The sequence below is a fragment of the Papaver somniferum genome, unplaced genomic scaffold (genome assembly GCF_003573695.1).
Source record: "Papaver somniferum cultivar HN1 unplaced genomic scaffold, ASM357369v1 unplaced-scaffold_80, whole genome shotgun sequence".
In the NCBI taxonomy this organism is placed as follows: Eukaryota; Viridiplantae; Streptophyta; class Magnoliopsida; order Ranunculales; family Papaveraceae; genus Papaver; species Papaver somniferum.
This window is the reverse complement of record NW_020650971.1, coordinates 3587192-3595232: the sequence shown is the minus strand read 5'-3', so window position 1 is coordinate 3595232 and position 8041 is coordinate 3587192. Positions and strand designations below refer to the sequence as shown.

General features: G+C 35.6%; 1 long non-coding RNA gene across 1 annotated transcript; it reads left to right on the top strand.

Annotated features, from left to right (window-relative positions):
* Positions 1 to 288: 288 nt before the first annotated feature.
* Positions 289 to 3016, top strand: LOC113344836. Its single transcript, XR_003357923.1, has 2 exons — positions 289 to 1718; positions 2191 to 3016. It is a non-coding gene; the product is annotated as an uncharacterized LOC113344836 (long non-coding RNA).
* Positions 3017 to 8041: the final 5025 nt, after the last annotated feature.

The window sequence follows — 8041 nt, the reverse complement described above, 5'->3', positions numbered from 1 at the left end:
TGTCTGTAAAATTGTCAACAAATATTATTGTGACTAATAAAAGAATTTAATATTCTTAATTATTATCACGAATACAAAATTTAATAACAGTTATAACTGTTGCAGGACTTATCACAGGTGTATCTGTGACTGAAAAATAAATTGTGACAGGTTGCACTGTTACAAAATCCTGGTTTTGGTGTAGTGGTATATTTTCTGAATATTCGTCATTCACAAGTTGTTATAAGTTTGTACGTATCCCAGAATTCGATAAGCCTTCGAAGAATTTCAATGTTGGTATTAATGACATATATTGTATGTGTGTGAAAGAATGTCAGTGAGTGTGTGAGTTATATACATGTCGAGTGCACGTGTGAGAGCATCAGGTCTGTGAGAGTTTAGAATCGTCGAGCATATATACTCTTGTATCTCAACTGTAAGAACTAATCATTATCTTTAGTCAAATTGATTATCAAAACCGTTTTCAATACAATGTAGACATTCGATTTATCGAATGCTATCATGGTATCAGACTCATAAATCATGAATTTCTGATGGTATCGATCCAATCTTCCACTTGTAAACCTTAATTTTCTGTAATCCAATTTCATCTGTTGTTGTTCTTCTCCAAACTCTACATAATCTTCATCACAAATCTGCAGTTGTTCTTCATCTTACAAAGATTTAGAATCTCAGATCTAGATTTTCTTATATGAACATCTTCCAAATTCATCTTCAACAGAAGTTTTTCATCACAATTAGGTTATTTTTATGCAATCTAATTTCTTAATCAAGATTGTTGTTCTTGATTCCTAATGCCGAGAGAGTCTGAGCGTGTTCTAGCTCGCTACACCAAGGTCTGAAAAACTTAAAGTTGTTCCACTGATTGGATTCAGCAGAAGATTGAGAAGTTGTTGGTCTCAATTCTTATTTCAGGGCAGTCATCAACAACTTTTTGAAGAATCTTGTGTTGCTAATGATGTTTCTGAGTTGAATATCGGATTGGAGTTGTGTCGATTCAAAATTTTTGAGTTCACTTTATCCCATTCTTACTGCTTAGATAGTTTAATTTGAAGATTTCATGGAGCTTGTGTGGAATTGTAATAACTGATGGTTCATAGTGTGAAGTTGAATTTGATCCTGATTCTGGTATTGCAACGTCGTCAAGAGGATTAATCATGTATTTTGAAGCTAAAATTCAGTTGCAGGGTTTGGGCTCTTGGTATTTCAATTTCCAGTTTGGTGTTTGGATTGAAATCACTTACCTCATCAGCTGCAATCTGAGTCTATGCTAGTAATCTCCATTGCTATATTTAGATTACTTTAGTTTTAACATCATGTGTTCAGCTTCTACATCACTAGCTCAACAACAAACAATTCCATCTTCAAAGGTTGTTTTCATCATAACTAGGCTTGTGGTAACTAGTTATTTCATCAAGTCCTACTTGTGCTGATACCTGGTGTTTTTAAGTCTGAGCATGCCTATCTCCTCTACACCTTGTCTAGATTAGAGAGAAGCTTAAAGTTCTTCCACTTGAAAGTGAGGAAAATCTCCTCTTAAATCACAGATGTGTATTGATAAGTGTATGGAATGAAAGTTTGATGCACTATATGTGCTTAATTAGCTTATTGTCAGTTCATCCCTTTGGTACTGGCTTTGGTACAGTCCTCTTTTCAAGAGTGAGTTGGCTTGCAAGTTTAATGATGAAACTGAAGATGATGTTATGGGATTGGAATTGGTGAGTTATATAAGTTCAGGCTGATGTTCTCTCTGATGAGTCTACTTTCAATTCTGAAGTAGCCTGTTTTAGTTATCTTTTATCATTTTCAGTTGTTCTTCCCTTTTTTTGCTGCATAATAATGGTACTTCATGTTTACTACAATAAGAGTTTACAATAAATTGGATTACGAGTTGGATCTCAAGCTTTCTGCAAGTCCTGATTGGATTATGTGTACTTATAAAGTTGATATATTTGTAAGGGGATCCATATCATTGTCTTTACAGTATATTTCTGGTTTACAAGCTCTAGGGAAGATATCTTGGTGGTACATTGTTATTCTCTGTGGTTTATTCAATATTGGTGGTTCAATCTTCTTTTGCAACAGTTTTGAAGCTTCCCCAGCTACTTGTTTAGGATCTGCAAGTGTTATCTTCAGGTTGTTACTTCTCAAACTTCAACAGTTCTAACCATCACATTTGTGCCTTCTCAGGTATGCACTGCTTTACATATTTTTAGGTCCTTCTATTGTCCTAGCAATCACTACTGCTGCATCAATTTGGTTCAACTGCGAATGCACCAATTGATTCAACCTCAAGACCTGCTATAGCAACAACTACTACACCACCTGCTTCTTCCCGAATCTTTTACTGCTGCTCCATTTTATATCCCTCACAGATTGTATGCTCACATCGTCTGCACAAGCTAGTCATATTCTGCTTGCTACATCATTATGATTCTACAGTCAAATTCAAGCTACATCAACTGCAGCTGTTTGATTATACTCTGCAATTTCATTTGTTGGTGTACCTTTGCTCCTGCCACATGCTTCGGATACCATTGCTAGCAAGTAAAGGCGGTTTCCTACACTTCTATACCAACTTCAATTACTGACTTTTTGTGCAACAACTAGTCCTACACTTCTATATCAACTATTTGTTGTTGCCTGCATACTATTTTGTTTGCTATTTCCCTTGCAAGCTCTCAGGTCAGTCAGTAAACTGTTTTTTACGCCGTTGTTTCTGCCATCACCCACTGCTGCAACAACATCTGCTTCTTTATCTTTTTGTATGTGTGTGTGTGAAAGAATGTCAGTGCAAGATCAATGTGATCTATCCAGGCACCTTGATCTTGAGGAGGAGTAATGACATATATTGTATGTGTGTGAAAGAATGTCAGTGAGTGTGTGAGTTATATACATGTCGAGTGCACGTGTGAGAGCATCAGGTCTGTGAGAGTTTAGAATCGTCGAGCATATATACCCTTGTATCTCAACTGTAAGAATTAATCTTTCTCTTTAATCAAATTGATTATCAAAACCGTTTCCAATACAATGTAGACATTCGATTTATCGAATGCTATCAGATATGTTTTCCTCTGATCTCGGTGTGTGGGAAACCTTTCAATTTTCTTGTGATGAAGATTTTGTGTGGGATTTGTGTAATAACGTTGTTATCCTTAATGGTGTTTTGTTTTGGATTGAAAGGGGGCATAAAATTTTCGTTTACAATATCAATCAGAAGAATCAAAGTGATGGACATCGATGCAATTTGATTAATTTTCCAGACAAGGTGTTTGATAATGCTAATTTTCATAACTTCCATAGTCTTATCGGGGAGTCTGAAGGCTAGGTATGTTACGCTAAAATTAGATGGACAGGAAGTGGAATGACGTTGAGTATCTGGTTTCTCAATCATGCCAACTGAAAATTTTTGCACAAGGATATTGCACTAGACGATATCTTAGTAGAACTACGTTCTCGGATAGGTGAAGAAAAATCTGCAGCAATACAAGTTTTAGGCTTCAGTCCGGTAGACTGTAAATTTGTTTGCTCGGTTGCAGGCACTGGGTTTGGAGGTTTAATATCCAAACCAGAAGTTTTGAAGACCTCTGCTTAAATAACAAACATTTATGTGATCCAGTTATGATGTTCCAGCCATTTGTGCTAAATGCCAACAATTCTTCCACCGCCCTCTTGGGTAGACCCTTAAAAGTTATATTTTAAGGTTTACTAAGAGACAAATGCTATCCCGCACAGTTTTGCAGGTAGCTATCCCGCTCAAACGGGCTTCTTTACCGTCAGATGATCAAATTAACTGTTAGATTCGAATTCGGGAAAGGACCCATCATTTTTCCTAAAGGGTTCAAGGCTATTAGATCTGGGTTTTAGCGTGATCTAACGGTAAAGAAGCCACTTGAGCGGGATAGCTACCCACAAAATGGTGCGGGACATCATTGCTCTTACTAAGAAACTTACTTGTCTCTTTTCAGATACTCTCTCCGTCCAAGATTAATTCAGCTATTTGGTTTTAGACTTTGTCCAATAAATAATTGAGCTATTTCACTAATCAAGAGGTTATTTCTAAAATACCTTTTTTATTGATTATTTTTACTATAAGAAATATGTACAATTTGATAGGCATGTTTATACTCGTTACGAAGGTGTTTTAAAATGCTTTTCAACGGTACAAAGTTTGCGAAAAACTGTGGTATAGTTTAAGAGATAAATTATTTCTAAGATTTACTAGTTATTATATATGAGGGCATAATTGTAAAAAAAAATACTTAAACATACCCCCTTTCCTCCTTGCCTTAAAAATTATGCAAAAAAACAAATAGCTCAATTAATCTTGGACGGAGGGAGTATCATTTATCTTGAGATATCCGTAATCAAGAACTTAATTAATTGATGAACTCTATGCCTTAGATACACAAGATTTTCTATTAAAATCCTACAATATCAAGATGATTTTAGGTTTTCTGCTTAATGTTGTCAACTTGATGTGTTTAGGGAAGTCACTCAGCCACTTTATGTCTACAAACTTTCATTATTTACGATTACAGCAAGCAAACTATTGTATTTGGTGTCTCTACATCTGTTAATTTTTGCAGTATACTATTTTCAAACTTTCTGAATTTTATGACCAGATTCTATCTTTCAAATTTAGGGGGTTGGATTAATCATCCATTATATCTTGCACAAGTTTAATTACATTGGTTCATGTTTCTTAATTCTTACGACTTAATTTGTGTCTGCTGGTGTCTGCTGGATCTCCTGACAGAAACCTTTTTTTCCTTCCTTCCAATGTTTTCGTTGTCTGTGTGCCTTTGATTAGGATTTGTGTTTTCTATAAGATGTACATATCCCACAATTAGGACTGTTCATGGTCGGTTTTGGTTCGGTTTCTAGCCAAATCAAAACCGAAACCAATACTATCGGTTTCTAAAAATCTAAACCAAATCAATCCATTAACCATTGGTTCGGTTTCTAAATGGTTTCAGCCGGTTTCGGTTTGTCCCAGTGGTTTTTGGTTAACCAATAGTTATGTCAAAAGACTCAAACAAAAAAAAAAGATATACAAATTTACAGATAAAAAAATCGTAACTGCCGATAGTATTGGTTTACACAAATTTACAGAAAAAATAAATAAATAAATAAATATCAAGAATAGTTAAAGCTTACTCTAAATCTAGAGATCAAAAGAAGATATATAATATATCTTAATTTTGTTAGTGATAAACAAAAAAGAATGAAGAAGGGAAGAAGAAAGTCGTGTAGCAGCAGTGACTGTTGTAGTTAGGGGTAGAGAAGGGAGGCGACTGAGAGAAGGAGAAAGAGAAAGAGGAACAATATCATACTGAAATATTAGATTTAGGGTTTCTATTTATCCTCTAAATCAATTGGTAGAATCTAATACTTGTTAATCAAGGTAGAAACTAAGTTTAAAAATTAATCGGTTTTCCAATGGTTTTTGGTTCGGTTTTAGAGATCAAACCAAACCAAAACCAACACTATCGATTTTCCACTTTCTACGTCATAATCAATCCATTAGTAAATGGTTCGGTTTGGTTTCTTCCTAATTGGTCTGGTTCGGTCCGGTTCCAGCGGAAAACTGAAACCATGTTCAGTCCTACCCACAATATAAGGAGCCCTCAAAGAATTTCAATGCTGACATATATTGGTCTGATCTGGGCGTATGGGAAAGTTTTCAAGTTTCCTGTGATGAATATGTCGTGTGGCTATTCCCTCCCTATTTTCCTGCTTTCAGAGAGTAAACACCATAAGCAGGCAGGGATTCGATCAAAGGTTTAAAAAAGGTAGGGCCTAGCCACAGTATTGAGCGTCTACGATCATATTTCTAATTCATGTACCTGTCATCTGTTGAGCTTCGACATCCAGCAAAAATCTTCTGGACTTATCCTTTTACTTCCCTGAACAAAAACAGAAGACAAGAAATTGGGGTTTTTCTTCAACTGTTGGGGGCGATGTCATTAACAGATGATATCTTGATCGAGATCTTTACTCATCTTCCTCTAAACTCAATCTGTAAGTTCAAATGTTTATCCAAGGTATGGTCAATTAATCTCTCAAATGGTTCAAAAGTAACAGCAAATCTCTTCCATGGATTCATTATCATACAATTACTCACCACGATTCCGATGAAAACCCTTTGAAATTTGGAAACGCGTATCCTGATTTTTATTCAGAGTTTATGTTTAGAAATGAACATTTATTCAATTTCAAGTTTCTTATGAATCAGAAACCGTTTCAAGGAGCTCAGTTGTATCTGTTAGATTCTAGAAATGGTTTGGTACTTTGCTGTTCAGTTTGTTCAGTTAATGAGAAGATGTATCATATTTGTAATCCACTTACTCAGACATGGGTTTCACTTCCTGAACCACCGCAACCTGGATTCGATGTTTGTGGTATATTCTGTCGTCGTCATACGGAAGTTGTTATAAGGTTGTACGTATCCCTAGATTTTATAAGCCTTCGAAGAAATTTAATGTTGATATTTTTTCTTCTGATTTGGGTGTATGGCAAAGTTTTCAAGTTTCTTGTGGTGAAAATGCTGTGCAGGGGCATCCTCTCTTTAACAATGTTGTTATCCTTAATTCTGTCTTGTTTTGGAGACAAGGGTCGAATAGAATGTTAGTTTACAATCTCAATCAGAACACTGGAAGTGATGGACATCAATCAATGTAGTTTGATTAATTTGCCAGATGAGGCGTTTCATAATGCTGATATTTGTAACTTCAATAGTTTTATTGCGGAGTCCGTTACGCTAAAACTAGAGAGACAGCAAGGGGAACGACTGTGAGTGTTTGGGTGCTCAATGAGGTAAAATGGAAAATATTGCACAATGATATTTCAATAGCCGATATCTTAATAAGACTGCGTTCTCGGATAGGTGAAGTTGCACTAATCCAAGTTTTAGGTTTCAGTCCTATAGACCCCAATGTTGTTTTACTGGGTTGCGAGCGCTGGGTTCAGGGGTTTAATCTGCAAACCAGAAGCTTTGAAGGCCTCTGCTTGGGTAACAGACATGTATGTCCTGCAGGCGTGGTGTTCCTGCCTTTTGTGCTAACGCCAATGCCAACAATACTTCCAGCGCCTTCTTGGATAGATACTTAAAAGTGAGCTTTGAATTTCCAGCTGAGGAACTCATTTTGTCTCTTTTTAGCTATTTTTAATCTTCTTGCTTGCCTATTCAAGAACTCAATCACAAACTGTATGCTTTAGATGCACTAGGTGTCCTTTTTAAGCCGCGGATATCAAGATGATTTTCTGTTTTTGTTTGGCTTAATGATTTTCTCTGACTTTTTATCAAGAACAGTCAAAATGTATTTGTTTTTTTTTCATGTCTTGACTAGTAGATTTGAAATATATGTTTTTAAAGAATGAAATAGTGCAGGGTAGCACGTCATAATTACCCGAACAGCAGGTTACTGGTCTCTAATTATGGTGGTCATATTTGTTGATCATAGCTTAGGGAATGCAGCTTTTAGTGATCAAGGGTGACGACAGATCCGTTATCTACAACCTGCTTTCTTTACTCTGCAGGAAGAAGAAGTGAATGTGAGTCATAAGCTAATACAAAAAATGTTGTTGCTTGTTGGGCATTCTAACTTAGAACGAAAGAGTTACTTTTATTGTGATTTACTGTACGGTTCACTCTAAGAAGTTCTTTACTTGTTTTGCTGTTGTTGATTGTTTTATCCAATTCATGGCTTAAGGTCTATTGTATAAGTAAATAAACAATATACTTGAATTGTTAGAATTGTCACAGAGCATACATTTTTAAGGTTATCAATGTTTCAATCTGACAAGTAGATATCGCTTCTAGGATGATAGAGGATGTGAGATTCCTTGCTATCTACCGAGGTTTTCAATTTCATGGAACAGAAGTAAAAGATTCTATTGCTTATATGCTCTGTTCGTATTAACTTTAAAGTTATTATCTGCCTGCATAACAACTTCACAAGAGTTATGTGGTGAATTGGTTGCATAATGTTTGTAGAATTAAATTTTGATTATACTATATCTCATGAGTTGGTTGTTA